This window comes from Pimephales promelas, chromosome 2 (genome assembly GCF_988280905.1).
Source record: "Pimephales promelas chromosome 2, fPimPro1.hap1.1, whole genome shotgun sequence".
NCBI classification, from domain to species: Eukaryota; Metazoa; Chordata; class Actinopteri; order Cypriniformes; family Leuciscidae; genus Pimephales; species Pimephales promelas.
Window position 1 is genome coordinate 29480536 of NC_142770.1, and position 26855 is coordinate 29507390.

Below are 26855 nucleotides of genomic sequence, written 5' to 3' on the forward strand. Positions count from 1 at the left end.
CATTGAATCAACGTGGAAACGACGTCTCTCATGACATTGAAACAACGTTGATTTTGCTCATCAGACGCGGCATTCTTCAAAGCTAAATGAAAATCGAAAATTGGTTTGCTTTCATAACGTTGAAACAACGCGTTGATTTCAAGTTGATTTTCCGTTAGTTTTGAAAGAATGACGCGTCTGACGTTGGTTCAACGTTAATTCGATGAGCAAAACTATGTCAGATCAACGTTGTTTCGATGTCATATTTCCACATTGATTCAATATCAGTTTGCTATCTGGGTAGCAAGCTAACCACAAAGCTAGCGCCACTATCATCAGTGGAAGACCGCTAACATTAACATTAATGAGCTTGGAAAATACAACGAACTTTTTCTGCCTAAATAAAAGTTATGATTACTGTATTTATAACTAGCATATCTCTAGTTACAGTTCATGCATTGTAAAATGTAAGTTAGACTTGCGAGGAGTGAACATTTCAACAGAGAAAAAGTATCAAACGTATCTTGTGCATAAAAGTTAGTTTTTCTTTTACACGTGTGTGAAATCCAACGACGCCAAATGTGCTTTACAGACTGTCGTTCAGCCGCAGTATTATCCGTAATGGATTTAGAATCGCTAAATAGTAGGTTTTAGAAGGCAGGCAGCAACTGATGATTGAAATGGTTTGATGTAGCTTGATGGAAAGAATGAAAAAAGTGCAGGTAAAGGGATAAGCAAGCTGACAGTGTAATTATATGGCAATGTAGGGACTAACTATTACACACATGCATACAAACTTTTAGGAGTATCCTTTATCTTGTTTAATGATAATGTAAATGATGATGATGATAGTAATAATGTCATCATTATTTTTTGTAATTATTACTGTCAATAATAATAATAATGCTGTTAGTAATAATTAATAATAATTCATTACATTTATATAGCGCTTTTCTCTGCACTCAAAGTGCTTTACATAGAGAGGGGAATCTCCTCAACCTTGTGGCTGTAGCAGCAATCATTTTATTTGTATGTTTATGTTACATTTATGATGATGATAGTAATAATGTCATCATTATTTTTTGTAATAATAACTACTGTCAATAATAATAATAATAATAATGCTGGTAGTATTAGTTGTGACTGTAGCAGCAATCGTTTTATTTGTATGTTTCTGTTACGTTTATGATGATGATAGTACAGTAGTAATAATGTTATCATTATTTTTTGTAATTATTACTGTCAATAATAATAAAAATAATAATGCTGGTAGTAATAGTTTTGGCTGTAAAAGCAATCATTTTATTTGTGTGTTTATGTTACGTTTTATGTTATGTTGTTTTTTATCTCATTTGGCTTGTTTATATTTTGACAGATGGCAAGTGGTGGACGAAGTCAAGTATGGGAGCATTTCACAAAAGGCCCATCAGGTACAGTCACATGCAGCATCTGTACAGCCTCTGTGAGCCAGGGATCTGGCAGCCTCAGATTTAAAAAGACTTCCAACTTGTGGGCACACCTTAAATCAAAACACAAAGAGATCTACGAGAAGACACAAAAAGAAACACAGCCTCAAGTTCCAACCACATCATTGAGTATGACCCAGCCAAACCTAAAACAAATGCTAGAAAAAAACACAAAAGGACTCTAAATGATCCAAGAACTCAAGAAATGGACAAACTTCTGATGGAGATGATAGCCACTGACATCCTGCCCTTTGCAGTTGTTGAGGGTGCAGGATTTAAAAGGGTTATGGCCAAAGCAGAGCCCAGGTACCAATTAAAGACAGCTAAATTTTTCTGTATAAAGATGATGGATGAGATTTACACAAGAGTTGTAAACAAAATAAAGAAACTGCTGTCAGTTGAAAATGCAGGGAACAGCATTTCTTTTACCACCGACTGTTGGTCAGGGTTAACTGAGGCACTCATGAGCCTGACTGCTCATTTCATTGACAAGAATTGGAAAAAGGAAACTTGTCTTGAACGTGAAATCCTTGTCACAGTCCCACACAGGACAGTACATTGGAGAGACATTTCTTACCATGCTTGAAGAATGGGAAATTGATGAGTCGCGGGTCATGCTTGTACTCAGGGACAGTGGGGCAAATATGGTGAACGGCATGCGCCTTATTGAGATGCCAGACCTGAGCTGCAGTGCTCACATACTGCACCTAGCTATCAATGATGGCCTCAATTCCCAGAGAGTGGTGGTGGACATTCTGGCAAAGCTGAAGAAAATTGCAACTCACTGCAACCACTCTGTTACGGCACAGCAACGCCAATCTAAAATTCAGGAGGAGCTAGGTGTCCCACAGCATTCGATCATACAGGCAGTACAGACAAGGTGGAACTCGACACTGCACATGTTGGTGAGGATGATTGAACAGAAAAGAGCCATCACTGCGTATGCTAGCGACCATGGACATTTCTCATGTCTGTCAGCAGAGGAATGGTCCATTGCTTCAAACCTGGCAGAGACCCTTGGACCACTGGAGGAGGTGACACTGGAATTCAGCAGAGAGGACTCATCCACATCCTGCATCATACCATGTTTAGCAGTGTTACAACGCTTACTGGAGTCAGATGGACCAACCACCAGGGGTATTCAAACCACAAGAAAATTCATGCTGGACAGTTTGCAAAAAAGATTTGCAAAAGTTAAAGATGCTAAAGAGGTGGTGCTTGCCTGTGTCCTGGACCCATGCTACAAAGAGCGGCCTTTGGTACCAGAAATTCTGGTAAAAGTGAAAACCTGGCTAAAAGAGGCTATGGAGACCAGTCCGCCAGAACTCCATCTGAGGAGACCGATTCCAAAAGGCCGAGAACAGAGGACCAATTACCCAGTCTCTTGGACTCGCTGTATGACACTGTGCTCCTTCCATCCACCAGTGAGGCAGTGGAACCAGAGGGGATCATCGAAGAGCTGGAACGGTACTTCAGAGAGCCTGTCATTGACAGAAAGAGTGGAAATCCATATGATTGGTGAAAACACAACACCGACCGTTTCACCAGACTGTCAGCTTTGGCAAGGCAGTACCTCTCCTGTCCACCCTCCTCTGTGGCGAGCGAAAGAGTGTTCAGCACCATAGGGAATATTTATGAGGATAGTCGAAGCTCTTTGAAAGGAGAAAATGCAGAGAAACTTTGCTTCTTGTACTACAACCTGCCTCTGCTGGACTGGAGCTATTAAGGATTGACTGATTCCATATACTACCTCATATATATTGTTAGCAATTTATAAGTAGTATAGTTCAAAGTTATATTTATGAAGCTTACCAAGTCTTTTAATACTAGTAACTTTGATTTGGTTGTTGTTTTTGTTCAAAGGACTTTGTTGCATATCTTAAGTTTGTATTTTTATACATTTTATTTATCAGAACTTTAATATATTTTGTAGGGCTGCAACAACTAATCGATAAAATCGATTATAATCGATTATGAAAATCGTTGTCAACGAATGTCATTATCGATTAGTTGGTCTGATTACGTCACGGGGATTGTTTACATGGAACATGCGCTTCTTACATGCGCTTCATGAGGCGCACATGCAGTCTCTCTCCCTCGCCGCTCTAGCCTGTCTCGCGCGCGCAACATGGACGGTTTGGAGCACATTATCTTCTGTCTCGCATGCACGCTCTTGATTCCGTGAGTTTGAACTAATTTGCGGGCATCAGGAAACCGCTATCAATATGCAGCATACACGAAAATCATTCACCTTTCGGTAAATTCGCCGTTTTGAAACCAAAATAGGTGACCTACGTTAATCGTGTATACTTTATGAAGCCATACTATAGTATAATGTGAGATAGAAATGTATATTTAAGTCATTAAATTCAAGTTAACGTAAGCTTTTCCCTCCACTGCGGCTGTCAGTCATTCTCTATTCGGTGTTCAAACAGCGCGTCGCGTTACAACAGTTAACATGATGAAACTCTTTCCAAGATGATTCAATGTTATTATTATAATTGATCCGTAGATAAAGGTCTATGATGGTTTTTCTATATTGCTTGACTTTTATTGCTGTAACTTAATCACTTTCTACTGAGTGTCTGTTAGATCACAACACTCACTATAGTAGAGTCGGCGCAGTATAATTGTTCTTCACGTGCACAGTAGCCTAACTGCTTAATAAACTATTGCATAGATACTGTATAATACATAGTCAATATGTCTTTCTCTTTCCTTGGTGCTTTTAACTTTAATGCGGCGGACACTGAAGAGCTGCGCGCCGCCCTGTGACTCCGTGTTGCTTCAAGCGCATCATTCAGCGCTCGCGATGCGCATTTGCACTCTGTGCAGCTCTTTCATGATCATGTCATAATACTTTTGCGCAATGAAAGCTTATTAATAGCCTTTCTTGTTCTGTCCTATCTATTATATTTTGCTTCCTCACTAAACAGCTGTGCTTTACATTTAAAACAGCTGTGCATCTGATTTTTACGATGTTTTTCATGAATGTATAACAACAATACAAAGAGCAACACGTTTTACCAGAGTTAGTGCTACACTTATTGTCTCTTATTTTTTCCCCACTAACTTAAGGAATGTTTTTTTCACTAAATGTTTAGATTTTATAAAACTATTGTGCACTTGTGATATTTCTAGGCTAAGTTTTGCTGAGTTATCCACTAATCTAGTTTACAATAGCATTTTTGTCATAGGTTATGGTCATATATATTTTTTTTATTTGTTGTTTTTCTTTATAATGAAGTTATCTGTATTAAGTAGATTGTTTAACACACACAAGAGTGTGGTTTTTAGGGTTTTATTTTGTTATAATAAACAAAAAATGAAATATAATTTATCCGATTAATCGATTAATCAAAAAAATAATCGTCCGATTAATCGATTATCAAAATAATCGTTAGTTGCAGCCCTAATATTTTGATGTTCCTATGTTCTGTTGTGAGTGTGACAATAAAAGAAACAAGTTTCTTGCAATGCATTATCATATTGTTTTAGTTAAAACTCATAATTAACTATAAATAACTAATGCTTCCGAAATCTGTTAATGCTTTGTTGCGTGTTTCTAAAAAAAAAAAAGAAAAAAAATATCGGCCGATATATCGGCGTATCGATTTTTAAAATCGGTATCGGCCTTCAAAATCCCTTATCGGTCTGGCTCTAGTTTTTAGTTTTAAGAGAGTGAATTTTCCATAAGTTCACATGCCAAAAGTGCTCCAAGTTGGATAATCACCCATTAATGTACAGTACAGGCCAAACGTTTGGACACAGTTTTTAATTTATTATACTTAATAAATTATCATTTATTTCTGTGATGCAAACCTGAATTTTCCAACTACAGCTCACTGCATCCTGCGGTGGATATCCAACCCGGCCCACATCCACGTGTGACGTCAGAAGCCACGCCCATCCATGTGTGACGTCGGAAGCCTCGCCCATGTCCAAAGACGGCACGTGACTCAATTTGATGTGATTCGTGTACACATGCGCAAAATGCCGCTGCTTCCTGTCGGAATATGTTTATAGTTGTTATCATAGTTATTGATTTATAATAAAGATGAGGTTATTTGTGTAGAGATGTGGCACTACAGATTATTGGTGCAGTTAAATTGTGATGCTTTGGCAGGCTTGGAATCGTCTAAATCACAAGCACTCCCTTAACAGCTGTATTAGACAATACCTTTGCATTGCTCACTGTTTTTGTAAGTTAATGACAAGTAAACAATGTACCTTAAAACGATATTTTTGTATTTCTCTTGTATTTCTGTTACAAATAGTAATCAATAATCATGGTTTTGCTATAATAAACATATAAGGGAGCATCTATACTTAAACTAAAATGAGTTTTTATCTCTTTCTTAATTATATGGGATACAAACTGCACTTATAGTTATCCCTTCTAAAAAATAATTTAAAAAAAAATTTCTTTCTATGTGGTTATAGAAATATTGCATTTTTACAAATTAAGAATTCACCTGTTAATGCCTGTTATAGCAAATTACTTTGATCATGTAAACATGTAAACCTTAAATCATATACTAATATATAATATACTCATTAGTCATTATAAGCAAAGTGAGATATTTCATGCCTTTATTGTGTTATAAATTTGATGATTACGGCATATAGCTATGTTGAATTACCGAAATAAATGAACTTTTGCACAATATTCTAATACATAAAAAACAGTTAATCTATCGCTTCCTCTTCTGTACAGGTTTTATGAGTTTAACATATCAAAATATCATCATAGTTCAAAATATCTTGGTCACAAATGATTTTTTTAATGTAATATTTTGTGTTAATACATCAAGTTTACACATATGGTTAAAAAATGACCCATTTATGCAAGTGTGATAACTTTTTGTTAAAATAACCAATGTCAGTTGTTCAGAGCAAATCCCTACACAATCGGAGGCTGCATGTTTAGACCCCGGTTACAGGACCCTTGTTTTAGTTTGTACGTACATAGTTCGAAAGACATTTAATCTCAGGAGTATTTTTATAAAATGTGTTTTTTTATTCAAAATGCATCAGAGACATTTACAAAAATGTAAATTTATACAAAACAAATTAAAAATGTATATCAATCTTATTCAAATGAAAAGTGTTGTGAGCCCTAGTTTCTTGAATTATGCTGTATATTGATTAACCTACTTAAGTTTAACTAATTTGCTCATTATCAGATAAAATAACGATGGAATCAGCACATGCAGTCACTAAATGATATGGCCAGAATATCAGAAGGCAAAACTCGAGAATGATTCAAGCATGAATTTATTTATATATACATATGTATTTATTTATATTATACGAAAGAACAAAATTATTTATGCTAGAACAAAAGCACCAAAAAGATCCCCCGTTTTCCACCAGTTGCTGCAGGAATGGCTTCAACTCTGAGAGAGAGAGAGAAATACAAATGAGTTTAACACGTTCAAATGAAATATATATTTCTGATTTAACACTAAACAGTTATGAAATGTTGGAGTTGTCAAATTGAATATTCATGTTACTGACGTAATTCCAAACTCCAAATGTGTAAATGTAAAAGTAAAAGCCAACAATTGAATGGTCTCCTTTCTTTCCTCAATTGTTTTTCAATTTGTCAGTTAAAATCTTCCACTTCACTGAAATAGTTATCAGAGAACAGTCACAGTTGTGTTACTGTAACAGAATTATCAGTAACAAAAGGGTGCACTGGGCATTGTGCAAAAATAATGAATAATCTACTCTGACCTGCAATGATAATCCAGACCAGAAAGGAAGACCTGCTCAGCCTCCTGTGAGGAGATATCCCAGCCAGGAGACAGCCAGGGCATTTATGATTGCCTATGGAAAAAGTAAATATAAATGTACAATAATATATCTCATATTCTTTTTCAAGCAGAATAAGATTTACAGGATGTAACGTCACACATAAACACTAAAATAATATATTTTTATATTTACCCTTAATCCAAATAACAACATGAAATTGGATGTCCACCACAGGATGCAGCGAGAGGCTTCTCGAATTTTCAGGATCATTACTCCAGTCTATTACATGATCCTTTAGTAATCATTCTAATATGATGATTCATTATCAAAGTTGTAAACAGTTCTGCTGTTTAACATTTTTTCAAACCTGTGATACTTTTTTAGGATACTTTGATGAATAAAAAAAGAAGAAGCAAATGTTTACAAAATCGAAATCTTTTGTAACAATATACACTACTGGTGAGTAATTTGGGGTCAGTTTTTTTTTTTTTTTTTTTTTAAATAAATCAATACTTTTTATTCAGCAATGATGTGTTAAATTGATAAAAAGTGACAGTAAAGACGAATATATTACTTTTTTTCTGTATCTTTGATCAAATAGATGCAGGCTTGATGAGCAGAAGAAACTTCTTTCAGAAACATTTAAAATAGTAATGTGTCCAACATTTTGGCATGTAGTGTATATTAATGATTTATGAATGATTTATGAATGAAGTGTTTACTAATGCCTAACTAATGATGGATAATGTACAGTTATTATAAGTTGTTACTAGGTCAAACTTAGATCATACATTTTTGTCAGATAAGCTTACCTGGGTTACCTCACCACATAAATTACCTGAGATTAATGTCAAAGAACTATATAAGTGACTGTGATGCACAATAAAAGGAAAAAAATGACAGACAAAATTTTAACACAGCAAACAAGTTTTATTACAAAGCCAAATGCAAAATTAAATAAAAAACTTGTCAATCTAGGGGAGGGAAAGGGGGAGCAAAAATTATTTACTTTTTCCCACGTCACTTTCTAATGGCCCTCCTCACCTTCTCGTTGAGATTTTTCTGCTGGGCCATTTTTTTAACTTTCTTAACAAGAATGGGTGAAATGCGGCGTGGACGTGGTCTTAATTTTTTTCTAATGGACTGCAACGGGGAAATCTCAACTTTTTTTTTTTTTGGAGATGGGACTGGTGAACCCTCCTGGCGTCTTGTCTCAGTGCCTTCTCCACTCTGCCCTGGTGCATCACCTTCACCCTCTTCACCCATCCAAAGAAAATACATGGTGCATGATTTTTTAACACAGCAAACAAGTTTTATTACAAAGCCAAATCACACACACACACACACACACACACACACACACACACACACACACACACACACACACACACACACAATAATTACTTTTATTATTAATAACACTAATAAAACACACTAATAAAATTATTATATAAAGTATATAACAAAAATAAAGAACAAAAAAGTTTTAAGAAAAAATGCAAAAAATAAATGAAACACTGGTCAAACTGGGGGGGCAAAAATGCTTGACTTTTTCTCACCTTTTCGACCCTTGTGGGTGAAATGCGGCGTGGTTTCAATGTTTTCCTTTTAGAACGCAACAGGGAAATCACAACAACAGGGTTTTTTAGGGGAGATGGGACTGGTGAACCCTCCTGGCTACTTGTCTCAGTGTCTTCTCCACTCTGCCCTGGTGCGACACCGTTGGCCTACACAGTCCGCCTTCTCAGTCCGCCTTCACATAGCCTTGAGTGCCACACCTTCTGCAATACAGGGGCTGCCCTGGGTAGTGCAGAAAGCCTCTATTCGACCCGATGAAAAAGGATCCTGGAGGGTGCACAAGGCCTCCCTGTGCTGCTGGGTCTACTCACAGTTTCACCATATACCTCCGCTTGCCAGTCCAGATTCCAAAGCGGTCTTTCAAACGCTCACCTCCTTTGACCGTATCACAGTATCTAGGCAAAAAAGAAAGCACATCACTGTCTTCCACAAAAGGGTTGTATAAGTGGATTGTCAATGGTTAAAAGTCCTGAGCAACGGCTGGAATTATTTGCAGGCCTCTCAAACACTGATGGTCTTTCTTCTTTTCCCAAGCTTCAAAATATGCAACACAATCCCTTAACTGGAAAAAGGTCAAGTCCATAAAACCAGAGGACAAAAAGTCTTGCTGGCAAAAGACCAGTGAGGCTGAAATTCCAAAGACTTCCCTTAAGAGCTCGGTTACCACAAAGTCCCATCCAAATCTTCTCTTTACTTCCATATCCGTATCCGCTTTATCTTGTATCCTGACCGTGTTTCTCAACCGCACCATCATGGTCGGCATCGGCATATCCTCTCTCGGTGCATCCATTTGGCGTACACTTGATCTTAGCCAAAAGGCAGAGAAGCGATGACGCAACGACGCCGAGGCGGGAGAGCTGGCAAGCTCAAACAAGCTCAGCTCAGATTGGTTGACACCGAAAATGGATCACAACAGAGTGCACAGCACGACACTCTGGAGTGCAACCTGGGATTTTGGATCATCAACATTCCGCCCTAAAAGTGAGCGGGCAGACCAAAGCGTCCTTCGTAAACACTGGAAACTCTGAGGGATGGTAGGACCGGCCCGGTACTACATCATCACCAAGGCTCGCCCCGATCGGCTCCAAGGTGGCGCTGCAGCGATCAAAAGTACGAAATGGCTCGTAACTCCTCGACCGTCGTTCGCAGACCCAAGTGTCTTACATCGCCGGAATCCTTGGCTCGAGCCGAACAAGATGCATGCCATAGGGAACGGGAAACAGTCGGAATTTCCATCCACGTTGGCGACGGTACGCCAAAACGTTGGGGGTGGGTGAGGCGGGCTTTACTTAAATGGTTATAACTCTCCAACGGAATGAGACAATTGCACCCAACTCGGTACACCTGTGTACGGGCTCAGCCCATGGTCACGGGAATACTGGACATTTAAGATCAACGGGTAAAAGTTTCAAAGATCTTAAGTACGACCCCATCCAGAATCGGGTCATGGCTGGTGTCTTGTGTTCTCTGGATGGGGTCAGGGCGTATTTAATGTGGAGGGCAGTGAAGCGGCTGCCTAAAAACAGGTGGGGGTCTGGGAGCCCTTTTCCGCCATTCTCTCTTTTTTTCTTCACCGCTTCTCTTTTGAATCGCTCCCACTTGGACCCCCACAGGAAATAAAACACTGCCCTCTCCAGGTCGATCAGGAAACTTCGTGGGGGACTAAAAACAGAACAAGTAAAATCAGTGGTAAAATAGCAGCTTTAAAAATTAAAATCTTGCCTTCAAACGTCAGATTTCTTAGTCCCCAAAAGCCCAGTCTTTGCCTAACTTTCCCTAACATGTCAGTCCAGTTACCCTGTCCTCCACCCTCCTTGTCAAATTTTACACCTAAAGTTTTCAAATTATTATCTTTAAAATCCAAATCTATTTCACCTGTGTCAATGTTCCCCCACGGCCCGAAGAGCAGGGCCTCGAACTTACTTCTGTTAAGCTTGGCGCCTGAGGCCCGACCGTACCAGTCAGTCAAGTCCATTGCTCTTCGTACCGATAAAACGTCCGTTGCTAAAAGGGTCACGTCGTCCATGTATAAAACGCAGGTTGCCGTCAGTCCACTAGTCCCTGGAATGCCTAGTCCTTTAATCCATTTGTCCCTTCTCAAGATTTGTGCCAGTGGCTCTATACAAGCCACATACAGAAGGGGAGATAAGGGACACCCCTGACGGACGCCGCTGTAGATATTAACAGCTTTGGATAAATGCCCGTTAACTACAATTCTGCTGACCAGACTGTTGTACAGCAGTCCCACCCAGGCTATGAACCGCCCTGAAAACCCCATTTTACCCAGTACCTTAAAAAGGAACTGGTGCGAGATACGGTCGAATTCTTTTTCAAAGTCTAAATTTAGGACTACAAGCCAAAGGTTTCTGTCGCATAACAGATGGCGTCTCTGATCAGCACCAGGCTGTCCGTGATCTTCCTTCCTGGCACAGCGCATGCTTGATCCGGGTGGATTACGTCCTCTAAAACTGTCGCCTTGCTTTTGGCTTGCTTTGAGCTTGCTCAGTTGGGGTTATTTAGTGTTTAGCAATGTTGTTGATCTGTGTTGTGCTACTTTCATGTTATCACTGAGAAGCTGCTTTGATACAATCTGTATTGTGAAAAGCGCTATATAAATAAATGTGACTTGACTTGACTTGACTTAAAACTGTCGACATGCGTGTGGCTAAAATTTTGCTAAAAAGTTTACAGTCGACATTTAAAAGAGTGATGGGTCGCCAGTTCCGTAAGTCAGTCTTGTCCCCTTTCTTATGTAAAAGTGAAACTATCCCTATTCTAAAGCTGTCAGAAAGTCTTTCAAGAGTCTCAAATTCTTTAAAAACAGTCAGTAAGTCAAAAGCTAAAATATCCCAAAAAGTAAAATAAAAGTCCAGAGGAAGTCCATCGGTGCCGGGGGACTTTCCTCGTTTAAAACTTTTAAGTGCTTTGTGAATTTCTAAAATGTTGAAATCTTGAGATAAAATTGTACCTTCGCCTTTCTTTTCTAAAAACTCTAAAACTTCCTGTACCGTGTCATTGTGAACTTCTTTGGTGCTGTATAGGTTTTCATAAAATACTTCAGTTTCCTTTAAAATTTCTTTAGTGGTGTAAACCTCCCTCCCTCCACTTTTCAAAGCTGTGATTGCCTCACCCCATGAAATAATATTTTTAAAGAAATACCTGGTACACCTTTCACCTTCCCCAACCTCCTTCTCCCTGCTCCTTAAAATGACACCTTTGCTTTGAATTTCGGATAAAACTGACATTTCTTGCTTTATTTCTTTGATTTCTTCACTAAAATCGATCCCATCGTTTAAAAGGTTAAAATATCTCTGTAGTCGTTCTTGCAGCCCCATCATGCGTCGATTTAATCTATTCTTTTTGATTTTTCCTATCTTTCTAAAAAACTGTCTCGTCCGTTCTTTTACCATCTCCCACCACTGTGCACGTGAGTCGTAGAAGTACTGGAGGGTCTGCCATTGGCTTAACTTCTCCCTGTACTCACTGACTATCTTTGTCTTCCAAAAGGGAGCAGTTCAGCTTCCACAGCCCTTCCCCTGCGGTCATACCAGTGGGCAGTGAAAGGGTGCATGACAGCATTGAGTGATCTGAAAAAAGAGGGGGGTTAATGTTGCATCGGTTGGCAGGCAGACCCATGTAAAAACGTAGTCAATGCAAGAAGCTCTGGTTCCGTCAGCACTGAACCATGTGAAGCCCTCCTCTCTTTGATGCATTGCTTTAAAACAGTCCACTAATTTAAAATCTAACTAAATCCTGCAATAAAACTGACGTTTTGTCAACTTTAAAATCCTCTGTCATCTTCCTGTCTTTCTTGGTTAAAACACAATTAAAATCCCCTGCTACCACTAGGGGAGCCCTACCTATCATGTGGGGCTGCAGGTCTTCTAAAAGCTCATACCTATTGTTTTTTATCTGTAAAACCATACACATTTAAAATGTTAAAATCCTTACCGAAAAAAGTCAGATTAGCTAAAATTGCCCGCCCGTCCCTCACCACAGTGCTGCCCTTCACCAAGATATTGGGGTTTTTGGATTAAAATAGAGACACTGTCATTTTTGTTAAAATTGGACCCACTCCAAACGGAAACTCCTGGGGTCCAAATCTCCTCCCACTTCCTGTAATTTGATAAAAAAAATGCAGACCACATTCTTGTAATAAAAACACATCTGACTTAACATTTTTGAAAAAGGATAAGACACTCTGTGCTCGAATATTGCTCCTCACACTTCTCACCTTGATTGTGGAGATAGTGAGAGCCATAAGCAGTATGGTTAAATGGGTATGAGACATTTAAAAGCGACAAATGGACTACAGAGACACAATTAAAATCAGGTTATTTCTTGTTGCACTTGCCATTCCTTTTCCCCAGAAAACCTGGGATCAGGGAGAAAATTACTTGACGCCTCAGGGCTCACAGAGAGAACCTCTTGCGAATCCTTTGGCGTTGATGTTCTTAGCTTAAAATGCAGAAAAGATACTTCATTAGGAGATTCTGCGGGCCACATACGGTCTAGATCTTCCATGGAGGAACTATCGAGCTGGTGCGCTACCCGTAGCTTTTTCTCCTCTGTTTGAACCAGAGGAGATATCGCAGTTCTTTTCTGCACTTGAGCATTGGGAAGAGAAGAATCTGTCTCACTCCCACAAGTTGACCCACTAGCCTCAGACACGGTTATGAGGGAGGAAGCCATTTCCTCCTCTTTATCGTCCACCTCTTCTTTACCATTATCATTTTGAGGATTGGCTTCCTCCCCCTGACTATCAGTTCGAGTTGACTCAGCCCCTGTGGCGGCCCCACTTCCTTCTTCCTGTCCAATCCCTAAGGCTGGCTGGGGGTTTAAATTTCCCGCCAAAACCCCAGGGCCCGCCTCCTTTATTGTTTGGTCTTTGGGTGGGGTGGCAATTTTGTTGTTTTTTAGCTTGTTGGCAAAACTTTGGGGCAGTCTCTGTAGAGATGGGATGATTCTCCACAGAGGTTGAACTTTCTGCCATTTTTGCACTCTTCAAAAGTGTGTCCAATTTCTCTGCACTTCCTACACACTACATCTTGGCATGCCTCGGCGAGATGCCCAAGTTGGCCACACTTGCGGCATAGCTTGGGCATCCCTTGATAATGGATGTAACTTCTATTCTCTCCCAACACAATGATAGAAGGAATTTGACTCAGGCCATGGTAGCTGTTGGGATCTGCCCATTGTTTAATGGGCACTCTCCACGCACAGCTCCAGATACTGTCTTCATCTAAAACCTTGACTGGTTGACTACAAATAGAGCAATATCTTGCCAACCATACAGCAATGTCTTCTCCACTAACTGTTTCATTAAACATCCTGACAATCACCACTTTCATTGAATTATCAGTCAGTTTTTCCACAGTGAACGTGGAGAAATTGGCTTTTCATATTTAATAACGAGTCCAAAATGTACTTAGCAAGGAAGCAGAAGCAAAACTAAAATCAAAGCCATGATTCAGGGGCAGAGTCAACAAGCAGTTTATGTCCATAGCCTTAAAACCAAGAGTCTGTTGGATGCACTTCCTTGAAAAGTCCAGCCTGGGCATCACCTGGAGAGTGCCATCCTCCTTTGTCTTAAATTTAAAACGCACGCTGTGGTGCCTCCTAATGCCGGCACGAGCAGCCGACATGTTGGAGGCACCACTAGCCTGCTGCGGCTAAAATCCAACAAAAAATGTACAATAAATAAATTAAAACCTGCTTACCTTAAAACCAAAAGATTCCTCGTAGAACGAGTCGTCAATTAAAAGCCGCTTGTCAATGTACCTCCTGAAGGGTGTATGTCCCGTGTGACAAGCAACATTCAAGGCCAAGAAGCGATGACGCAACGAGGCGGGGGAGCCGGCAAAGGCCACGCCCACCTGGGCCGCGGCGAGAGGGTCTAAGGTCGCCAGCAAACAAGCTCAGCTCAGATTGGTTGACACCGAAAATGGATCACAACAGAGTGCACAGCACGACACTCTGGAGTGCAACCTGGGATTTTGGATCATCAACATTCCACTCTAAAAGTGAGCAGGCAGACCAAAGCGTCCATCGTAGAGACTTGAAACTCTGAAAACACAACATGGGTGGCTATATATCACGTGATGTTTCACACGTGCACAATGTATTCATACCACATGATAGAACTCCTCATTCCGAACAACTTTGGGGGTGGGGGGGGATATATGCATGTATCGTATGCATATTCTTCATCTTCTCCCTCCTCAGCCTCTCCCATTTGGATCCCCACAGAAAATAGAATATAGCCCTGTCCAGGGTCTGCAGGAACCATCACCATCTCCCACCACTGTGCTCGTGAATCAAAAAAGTCTTGAAGGGTCTGCCATTCCATATACTGCTCCCTGTATTCCTTTGTTACTTCTTTGTCTTGTAACAAGGAGCTGTTTAATTTCCACAGACCCTTCCCTACCGTCACACCCGGGGGGAGTGTAAGAGTGCATGACAGCATAGCGTGGTCAGAAAAAGAAAACAGGGGAGATTCTAGCATCTCTCGGTGGGCACTCTCTGGTAAAAACATAATCTATTCGAGAAGCTTTGGTGCCATCACTACTGAACCAAGTGTGGCCCTCTGCTTTTGGATGCATCATCTTAAAACAGTCCGTTAATCTAAAATCTTTTACTATGTTCTGCAGTAGATGTGTCGTTTTATCTGTTTTAAAATCTTCCCCCGCTCCTCTCCTATCTCCTTTTCCTAAAATGCTATTAAAATCCCCTGCTAAGACCAATGGGTTTCTCCCTAAAAGGTGGGGTTGCATATCTTCTAAAAGGCTGTATCTGTCATTCTTTTCTGTGTTCCCGTAAAAGTTTAGTACGTTAAAATCCCTCCCTAAAAAAAGTCATACTGGCTAAAAGGGCCGACCGTCTCTTAATATTGTGCTCCCCTTCACCAGGATCTGTGTGTTTTTTATCAGGATGGCTACTCCGTCTGCCTTGTTTTGGTTGGAGCCGCTCCAAATAGAGGCAGCCATTCCTTGAAGCCATTTATCCTCCCATTTCTTGTAGTTTTTTAAAAAGGGTAGGGCACATTCCTGTAATAAAAACACATCAGAGGGTTGTGTACTTAAAAAGTTTAAAACTGTTTGTGCTCTTGTAAGTGACCTCACACTTCTCACATTTTTGGTGGAGATGGTGATGGTCATGAGCATTAAAATGGGTATAAAAGAAGACAGATACATCATTTAATCTTTTAAAACCATGCTATCCATTAAAAAACAATTGTTCTTGTAAAACCAACTCTTCCTGCATTTCCATTGAAGGGGAGGCAGGGGAGAGAGTTTGTTTTCCTTCTGAATCACAGGGTGAGCTCCTGTGTGTGGATAATTTCAGCTTAATCGCTAGGAAAGAAATCTCATTTGCTGTATCACTTGGGAATATTTTATTTAAGTCGTCTGACGAGGAGGAGTCAGAGAATCTTCCCATTTTATCTTTGTCTATTTCTTTCCAGAGAGGGGAATTTATTCATTGATTGAGCGCAGGGGAGTTGCTCACTTAATTGACTTTTTGTTTGTATCTCATCTGTGTCCTCCCCTCCATTTTCACTTACCTCTGTATTGTCTTCACCTGTTCCAATTTGAGTTTCCTCGCTCTGTTGCATTCACTCCTTCATTACCTCTACATTCTGTTCTCTCTTCGGCACTCACCATATTTGGCGGGAGATTTGAATTTGTTTGCTCCGCCCCCTCGTTATCTCTTTGTCTGCTTTCCTCAACCACCATTTTGTGTGCTTTAACTTTGTTAGCAAAAGACTTTGGACAATCTCTGTAGAGATGAGAGGAGTCTCCACAAGAGGTTGCAACTTCTGCCATTGGGACATTCTTCAAAAGTGTGCCCAATTTCTTTGCATTTCCTACAAAACACTTTCTCACACGCCTCTACCAGGTGCCCAAACTCTCCACACTTGCGGCACAGCTTGGGCATCCCCTGGTAGTGGATGTATCTGTTTTCACCAAGAACTATCATTGATGGCAGATGTCTTAGGCCCTGGTACCCCTGGGGATCCTCCCATTGTTTGATGGGGATCCTCCAGGAACAGTTCCAGATGCCATCCTCATCCACCACCTTCATAGCCTGGCTCTTTACAGTGCAAAATCTACCCAGCCATACACAAATGTCTTCTCCAGTCACAGTCTCATTGAACATCCGAACAATCACCACCTTTAAACACCTTTTCAACTTTAAACATGGAGAACTGGGTCTTTACATTCTCAAATCGGTTCCAAAATTCTGCGAGCAATGCTGCATTTCTAAAACTAACATCAAAGCCTTTATTAAAAGGCAGGGATAAAATACAAATCAAGTCTTCGGGACGGTAGTTTAGCGCTTTCTGTACATACTTCCTTGAAAAATCTAGTCTGGATATTTCAATCATCTTAAAATTATCTAAAAGGCTAAAACGCACGCTGTGGTGCCTCCGCATGCAGGCAAGAGCAGCCGACATGATGGAGGCACGGACAGCCAAGAGCTTTAAAAACTATACAATAAATAAACGAATAAATAGAATAAATAGGTAATAAAAGGATAAAAAAGGGCTTACCTTACAATCTGTAAAATACAAAGAAGCAGCAAAAACAATTTACCTCCTGAAAGTTTGGGGCCCGCGACACAAAAGTTTCGAGCCAAGAAAACCTCCAAAAGGCGATCGCAACTCCACCTGACGACCAGATACTTGATCTTAGCCAAAAGGCTGAGAAGCGATGACGCAACGACGCCAAGGCGGGTGAGCCGGCAAAGGCCACGCCCACCTGGGCCGCAGCGAGAGGGTCTAAGCTCGCCAGCAAATAAGCTCAGCTCAGATTGGTTGACACCGAAAATGGATCACAACAGAGTGCACAGCACGACACTCTGGAGTGCAACCTGGGATTTTGGATCATCAACATTCCGCCCTAAAAGTGAGCGGGCAGACCAAAGCGTCCGTGGTAGAGACTAGAAACTCTGAGGGATGTAGGATCCGCCCGGTACTACAACCTCACCAAGGCTCGCCCCGATCGGCCCCAAGGTGGCGCTGCAGCTATCAAAAGTACGAAATGGCTCGTAACTCCTTGACCATCGGTCGCAGACCCAAGTGTCTTACATCACCGGAATCCTTGGCTCGAGCCGAACTGGATGCATGCCTCGGATTGGGTGGTCGCACTGGCGAGATTTTCGGGTATTTTGGATTTCCTGAAAAACCTACTTTTGCACACTAGTCCTAGGTTTTTTTGCCCGATCTGACCCAAACCGGTGCAGAAAGATTCTCTGGAGTCTGACTCAGGGATGTGATGTTTCCGGATTAATCCGGAATTCCGGATTTTCCGACCTGAAAATGTGACCTACGTGAATCATGCAGATCTGTAAAAAAAATAAAAGGGCGAGGGGGACGGGTGTCGGCTGGGTCGGCTGCCGGAGTGAAAAGGAGAGGATATGAGGACATAACTGGCTGACGTGCGTACAGATTCTTCCTTCCTTTCCAAGTATCAACAAGGACGTACTTGCGTTCAGCTTGTTCACCTTCTCAATTTCGTACCTCAGTCGCTCTCGCGCTACTGTGTTATCGTTATCAGTTTACAATAACATCACCGTTAGGTCCCCAGTAGGGCTGGGCGATATGTCGATATAGTTCAAATTTGCGCTATGATATGTATATCGTGCATTCTATCAGTTGCAGTTCTGGCGCCTCCTTCTCAACAGCAGTGTACAACGCGACAAATACTCACATAAAATATTAACGCAGAGGAACGGCCAAATCAGTTAAGTGAGTTCACAAAAGATCATTATTTGCATGTGCTTTAAAGCCTTGCCGGTTGAACGTCATTCACTGCTGATGCGCTGTTCTGAGCGCGAACACCCGACGCGCACATGCACTAAAAGCTTGTCTAACAGCGCCTGGTTGCTGGACTAAGTTATCTTTCGAGTCTTATTTCGCTAATACTCTCAAATACACGCATGGTTTACATAAGAAAATTTGGTTATGTGTAAACTGTGAAACCAAACCGAGAAAATTGAGAGAAATCTGCTTGTCAAATGCGCGTTTATATTAGACGCGTCGCGTACAGGTCTTAAAGTGACAGTAGCCCTAATAATAAACATGCAGTCGCTTGTCCTTAAAGGGATAGTTGACCCAAAAAAAAAAATTCTGTCATTATTTATTCACTGTAATGTTGTTCCAAACCTGTATTAATTTATTTCTTGTGCTGAACACAAAAGAAGATATTTTGAAGAATGTGGGTATCCAGACAGTTGCTGGTCCCTATTGACTTCCTAAGAAAAAATAAACGTTGCGAACACTTTTTAAAAAGGTGGTCTGAATTTTCAGCAAAGTTCATGTGTGAATCAAGGATTGAGCCTAGATATTTAAACTTCTCAACAATTTCAACTTGTTGACCCACAAGGGAAATTGGCTGGATTGACATATCTAGTTTTTGGCAGATGATCAATTCTTTTGTCTTTGCCACGTTGATTTCTAATTGGCTAAGATGACACCAATTCTCCATGGCCTTAATGTGAGCTAGATAAGCAGCATCAAATGACAGGTTAGTTTTGTCCAATAGGCCCACTAAGGCCATATCATCAGCGTATTTGAAAAGTCTAAAATGTTCTTCTTTAATCGTAAACTCATTAGTAAAGAGAGAGAAGAGAACAGGGGAAAGGACACATCCTTGTGGGCAACCTGTACTTAAAGTTAGCATATCAGACACAGTGCCTTGAACACAGACCCTCTGTGTACGGCAAGAAAGAAAATTTCTAATCCAGTGGACTAAACCTGAATTAAAATCCAGATCAACCAGTCTTGTTAAGAGAATATGAATCTTCATTGAATTAAAAGCCGAGCTAAAATCCACGAATAAAACCCTGTCGTATGCTTTAGGATGCATAAGATGTTTTGTGACTGTATTAAGCAGTGTCAGTACAGCATCGTCTGTACCTCTGTTACTCTTATATGCGAACTGATGTGAATCTAATCTAGAGGCGAGAGTCGAAGTTAGATGGTTAGCTAAAACATGCTCCATAGTTTTGCACAATATAGAAGTTATTGCGATGGGCCGGATCACCTCACGGATCGCTAACAACATCCACGGCAGACCTTCTTCCCAATCAGCATCAAGTTCCACACAATATGACCTCAAAAGGGACTTCAGGGTTTGATGAAACCTCTCAGGAGCTCCTTGACTCTGTGGATGATAAGCACTAGAAATATTGTGTTTCACTCGAAGTTGACACAGGGCTTTTGAGAACTGTTTCGACATGAAGTTCGAACCCTGATCAGATTGAATAACTTTGGGTATTCCAAAGGTCGACATGAAATTAGTGAGGGCCTTTAACTCTTTCCCCGCCAAACACGGAATTTTCCGTGTTTAATGAAAAAACGCATCTGCGCCAAACACGGAATTTTCCGGGTATCCGTGTTTTAGGTGGTATACGGTAAGGAAGACCTGCGCGCATGTCCTGAATGATTGCGCAACTCTTTGTTTAGAGAAACAGATTGCAATCGTCTCAAACAGTGGAGTAGTGAGAATGTATCAGACAGACAATGCAGAGGTATATGGCTGAAGTACTGGAGGTTAATGGACTCGGAGTCCGATCACTCTTTATTTGATAATTCTGAATCTGATCGGGACGAAGTAGTCAGTGAGAGAGATGCACATGTTCATGCTAGCCATGGACGTGCCGCAGATAGATCGTATAATATTATGACACTATAATATGTATGTGTGTGTGCAGGCATTTATGTGTGGCTGTCTAAATATGAAGGTGTAATTGTCAAATTATTTCTCTCTTTGTGCACATTTACCACATTGTAATATGTGTGTGTGTGTGTGTGTGTGTGTGTGTGTGTGTGTGTGTGTGTGTGTGTGTCTAGGCCTGTTTATTGTAATTCCAATTATTCATTATTCACAGGTAGAACACAGAGAGGCAGAAGTTTTATTGCAAAAGTTACATTTCCCTTACATCCTGGGAAATTTGATATATTTTACATTTATTTTATGTTTTTAATTTATTTTGGAAAGTTTTATATATGAAGGAAACAACATCTGAATGTATTCTGCTTTTAAATGCACTTGTTTGATAAAAACACCTTTTTCTCAGTTTTTTGTCCAAAATGTTGTGTTTTTGACAAAACCTACCTCTGTTCAAGAGGCAATAAAAAAAGAACAGATGAAGATAAAATAAAAACGTTTTTTTTGCCTAAAAGCAGAGGCTCAGATCTTTATTTTTATATATATCATCTTCATATATTTATGGAAGAAAATATTCAGCGGGGGCATTCAAATTTAGCGAAAATCGTCAAAAACCCTGGCGGTGGCTGGCAACTTTTTTTTAAAACGCTGGCGGGGAAAGAGTTAAGACAGATTTTGTGGTAATGGACCTTAATGGATAAGCAGTAGGATAACGAGTAGTCTGGCACATAACAGTTAAAAGGTATTGGTGACCAGTCTTAGACCGGGGCAAAGGACCAACACAGTCAACTATCAAATACTCATAAGGAGTGGAGACGACGGAAATAGGCTGCAGCGGAGCAACAGGTAACTTTTGATTTGGCTTACCGGTGATCTGGCATGTATGACAAGATCGAATATATTTTGCTACATCTCGTTTCACCTTAGGCCAGTAGAACTGTCGCAAAACCCGATCATATGTTTTACGAACTCCAGTATGACCAGCAAGTCCTTGGTGAGCCAAATGCAACACGGATTTCCTCACTGTAGAAGGAACCACAATCTGAATTTTAGGTTCTAGGGCAACATCTTTATGTGGCACTATTTTCCGACAAAGCAGACCATTATCGAGAAAGTACGAAGAAGACTGAGGATCAGAACATTTCTTAGACCCTACTTCAAAAAATAAGGTTTTAAGACTGTCGTCGCTCTGTTGAGCTCTAATCAAATCCTCTCGAGAGATCTGTAACAAAGAAGTCAGAGAACAATCAACATCAGAGATAACATTGGTTTTCTCAGGAGTGGACAGAACCTCTGATGTATCAGTAGATTCTTGTCGCAACACTGTTGAATCTTTCTGGTCAGAAGACAACGGAGAACAGGATTTCAGGTCTCTCTGCTCAGGACACTTGGACACATCAGATCCTGAGTCACCTGTATAAACAGTATAAAAGAAGGTGTCATGCAGTGGAACTTAAACTTGATTTTCAGTTAATGGTTTAGCCATTGATCGAGTAACTGCACAAGCTGGAAACAAATCAGGAAATTCTCTACCAGTTCCAACATCAGATTTCCTAGGTGTAGATGCTATTATGGGCGGAGCTGCCACTTCACTCCTTCCCCAAACATTCTCACCAGCTAAATCATTTCCTAGAATGAATGTAATCCCAGGAACTGGAAGTGCAAGACGAACACCAACTATTACTTCTCCAGATACAATGGACGAGGAAAGATGGATTCGATGCAAAGGCACTTCAGTAAATCTCATCTCAAACCCTCGCACTAGAACATGAGTTCCAGTAGCAGTTTCAGAAGTCAAAGGCAAGGTTCCCTCTAGAAGAAACGACTGCGCGGCTCCCGTATCTCGAAAAAGACGTACTGGCACCTTTTCATTTGAACCAGGCAACGACACGCTTACTTCTGTGATAAAGGGTGCATAATCAACAGAATTTATACACTGATCAACAGATTTATCATCAGGACTAGATAAATGACGATCTTTCTCATCACAGGTGTCAATAATCGATGATGAAGTGGAAACCAAAGCAACAGATTTCGACAATCTTTCTTTCTTCTTGAGAGTAAGACAGTCTGCTATTTTATTACCAGGCTTCTTACAATAAAAGCAAACCATGTCTCGTGAGAGAGTAGGTTTACTAGAATGTTCAGCAACTGTTGTCTTAATATTCCTACTCATCACAGAAGACTTTGTCTTAAGTTGAAAGTAAAATTTAGAGCTACTCATATTGTTGGTTTTAAGACCTACTGAACTGAATGACCCACAATGGGTTAAAACAAATTCATCAGCCATAATAGCAGCTTCTGAAAGTGTATTCACCTTGTGTTCAGTGAGATGCATAGCTACAGCATGAGGCACACAATGTTTAAACTCTTCTAAGAGCACTAATTCTCTTAATTGCCCCTTAGTGGTAACTTTCATTGAAGTGCTCCAACGATCAAATAAGTTCTCTTTTTCTCTTGCAAATTCAACATAAGTACATTCATCAGCTTTACTCAAATTCCTAAATTGTTGACGATATGCCTCAGGCACGAGTTCATATGCATGTAACACAGCAGATTTCACCACATCATACTCACCACTCTGTTCCAATGAGAGTGCAGAATAAACTTCTTGAGCTTTACCTGTGAACACACACTGTAACAATAAAGTCCAAACGCTTTTCGGCCATTTCATGGATAAAGCAACACGTTCAAAGTGATAGAAATATTTATCCACTTCCTTTTCAGAAAATGGCGGCACTAATCTCATATTTCTCTGAACATCAAACACAGATTCACCTGTAGGAACCACATTCGCTTGTGAACCTTCAGCTGTCTTTGCTGCTAATTCTAACTCCAACTTTTTTATCTGAAACGCTCTCTCTTCACGTTCCTTCTCTAACTGAAGTGCTCTCTCTTCACGTTCTTTTTCTAACTCAAGCGTTCTCTCTTCACGTTCCCTTTCTATTTCAAGCTCCATTTTCCGCATAGCTAACTGATGATTTAATTTTCTCTCTTCAAATTCTCTCTCTGCCGCTCGCTCTTTCATAGCGCGATCATCACGTTCTGCACGAATTTTCGCAGCCTTTAAAAACAGTTGCTTCTCTTGCAAAGATAACTCTGGAAATTTTGTCTCACTATAACTATCACTTTCAACCCCAACAGGAGTAGACACCAACGATTCACCTGGAGTGATTAACTCAGTGCTTACCTTTATAACTCCTCTACCAACAAGTGACCGCTTCAAAGAAGTCACCATAGTCTCCTTCAGCCTCTTCTCCTGAGAAGTGAAATCAACACTGAAGCGTTCGGCAATTTGCACCAACTGCTCCTTTGTACAAATCTCAAGCTAAGTTTCTGATGGACACGCAAAGAAATCCTCAAGCACCGAAGACATTTTGTTCGTATGTTTTTTGCACAATAACACAAACGAGACGACTAGCTAACACACGTGAGACGCTGTTCACTCAAAATACAATTCCCATAAGCCACTGCTTCAAAAAGGAACTACGTCACTGTATTACGCAACCTCATTCACAAAATTTTCAAAGACTTCCCACAAGTCAAAACACAGTGTAAGTGCGAAACAAACTACACTAGACACGCAAACTCAACGATTAACCTTTTTTTTTATTTTTGTAGAATGGATTTACCATTTATAATATAAGAGAACTCCAGTCCCTAACTCAGAAAAACACTAACTAAATCCTACCTGGTCTTCAGAGATGTACCGGGCTCGAGGCGACATTAAGCGCTAAACTCCGCAACTATCAGTCAAACTGAAAGTCCGGAAGCGTACCCCCAACAGAGAATTAATCTCCACCCAGGATAACCTCCAAAAACAAGAAAGGCAAAATAACAAAACAAAATAACAAACAGTGCTCCGTCGGAAGGATCGTTTTCACAATCCAGCTGGAAACACTCTAACTCACCAGAGCTCTCATTTATAAAGGAAACCATTCACAAAAACATACACACATACAACCCATACTCACCAACGTTTCCTACCCCAATAGGATCTCGGACGAGACTCCCAATTTATGTTACGGCCAGCTCGTTTCGACCGTACATAAAGAGATACAAGTGCAACAAAATGACTTGCAAGTTTTTATTTGTCCTCAAAAATCACAATTAACTGAATATAACAAAGTCTAGGGTTTCAAATCAAAAGGGGAAAATCATAATCCGTTTGGGGAGTAAAAGAAGGTTGGTATGGGCTGTAACTCAAAAGGTTCAAATGACTTCGCCAGAGGCTGTCAGTCCAATGGACGAAGTGAAGAGGAGATGTTTGATCCAAGGTTTTATCCTCTTCACAATTGAAGATAATCAGGTAGCAGGTGTGCGTGATCTCCCACGCTCTCTGAACAACTACGCCACCAGCAGGCGAGCAAGCAGAACGCAGGGTCGTAACAGACTCATGCTAGCCCACAGGACTTCCAACATGTTAAACATGCTAACTGAGAATAGCTACATGCTAATATTGATTAGCTAAATGCTAAATTTGAATTTATTGACAGGATAGCCCCTTGAGATGCAACATCTCATTTTCAAGGGGGTCCTAAATTGTGCTGGTGCAGTTTCTTTCCCTCCTGGTGTAGTTTTCTTCCCCTCCTGCTGGAGGCGCTGTAGTCGTTTCTAGTATTATGTTGAACCAGCATTAGTAGTAAGTGAATAAGAGACTCAGCACATGTTGAAGTATGACTGACAGCAGCTTTCACTTCTGATGTGATTTACATTCATCCTTCTTTGTTGTTCTACAGAAAGCATTGCTTGTGAGTATTTTATGATTAATATTAGTCTTTAAAGTGATATTAGTGAATGTTTTGGTTAATCGAGATTATATTTGATAGTTTAGCTCCTATGAATGTCAGCGCTACTTTGCTCAATTACACATGTGAGCATACATTAATATACATGCTGTTTATTTGTTTCTTTTGTAGTTTCACTCTGTCGATTATTGAAGGATATGTCAATAAAAGGACATAACAACTGTCAATTGTCGAGGAGTTTATCTATCTGCATAACTGTGTCCGAAACTACAGCGAGGGCAGAATAGTGAAAAAGCATCCTATCTACACAGCAACAAGTGGATGTTTCATCAGCTGCGACATAATCAATATGTCTGAAGAAGGGAGAAAAAGCTTAGTGTCCGTCTCCTCTAAGAGATCGCTTCACTCTAGGAGCTCAAAAGGTTCAGTTAAATCAGCTGCCAATATAGCCGCTCTCAACGCTCGAGCTAAAGCCGAAGCAGCTCGTACGAGAGCAGAATTCGCAAAAATGGAAATTGAAATGAAAGTTAAGAAAGCGGAGCTTAAAGTGGAAGAGGTGCGCTTGGATGCCACACTACAAGCACTACAACAGCAGCGCGATGCAGAAGCCGCACAAGCGGAAGCATATGTCTTTGAGAAAGCGGTTAATGATTTAGAAGAAGAATCAGCAGAGGGGTCCGTAAAAGGAGATTCCACTGAACGTACTCGTGATTATGTGAAACACCAAATAATCCTGAAGGCGGATTCAAGTCCATTTCGCGACACGGAGCACAATGATACTCTAACAACGACCGTTCCAGATAAGCCACTAAAACGAGAACCAGACCAGTCTATGGACGCAGAGAGCTTCCATCTATTCCAGAGCGCAGATAAACGTAATGGCGTTCCACAACTTTCTGGAAACATTCCTGTGAGGAAACTTTCATTTGGAGCACCGGCACATCAAAGCACGGGATACAATCCACAACATGGAAATATGACTGATATAGCCAGGTTTCTAGCACGACGTGATTTGCTCACTGGCGGCCTCAGGAAGTACGGTGACAAGCCAGGTGACTATTGGGGATGGAAATCTTCATTTAACAATGTGATTGATGGTTTGAACCTGTCTGCTAGCGAAGAATTCGATTTACTGATCAAATGGCTTGGAGCAGAGTCCGTTCAATACGCAAAACGTCTGAGAGCAGTGTATATCAACAGACCCTCTGAAGGATTAAGCAAAGTATGGGAAAGACTGGATGAGTGCTACGGCTCCCCCGAAGCCCTGGAGAAGGCGCTACTCGACAGACTCGAGCATTTTCCAAGAATTTCCAACAAAGACCCATATCTCTTAAGAGAACTTCAAGATCTTCTTCTCGAGATAGAGGCTGATAAGGAAGAAGGATTCATCCCAGGCCTACTGTACCTCGACACCGCAAGGGGCATTCATCCTGTCGTGGAGAAGTTACCCTTTGGTATGCAAGAAAGATGGATGACGTACGGGTCTAAATACAAAGAGGAGCATTCTGTATCGTTTCCACCATTCTCAGCACTTGTGGCCTTCATTAGCAGAGAAGCAAAAATGCGCAACGACCCGAGCTTTCAGCATCCAATGCAGCACGGTCTCGCATCCATTAAGATGAGGTTTCAGGAGAAACAAGAAAGGAGTAAGA

The 26855-nt window shown here is 40.7% G+C and overlaps 1 pseudogene; it reads left to right on the plus strand.

Moving 5' to 3' along the window:
* Window positions 1-1354: 1354 nt before the first annotated feature.
* On the plus strand, window positions 1355-3369 carry LOC120485825 (zinc finger BED domain-containing protein 4-like; annotated as a pseudogene).
* The last annotated feature ends 23486 nt before the right edge of the window (window positions 3370-26855 follow it).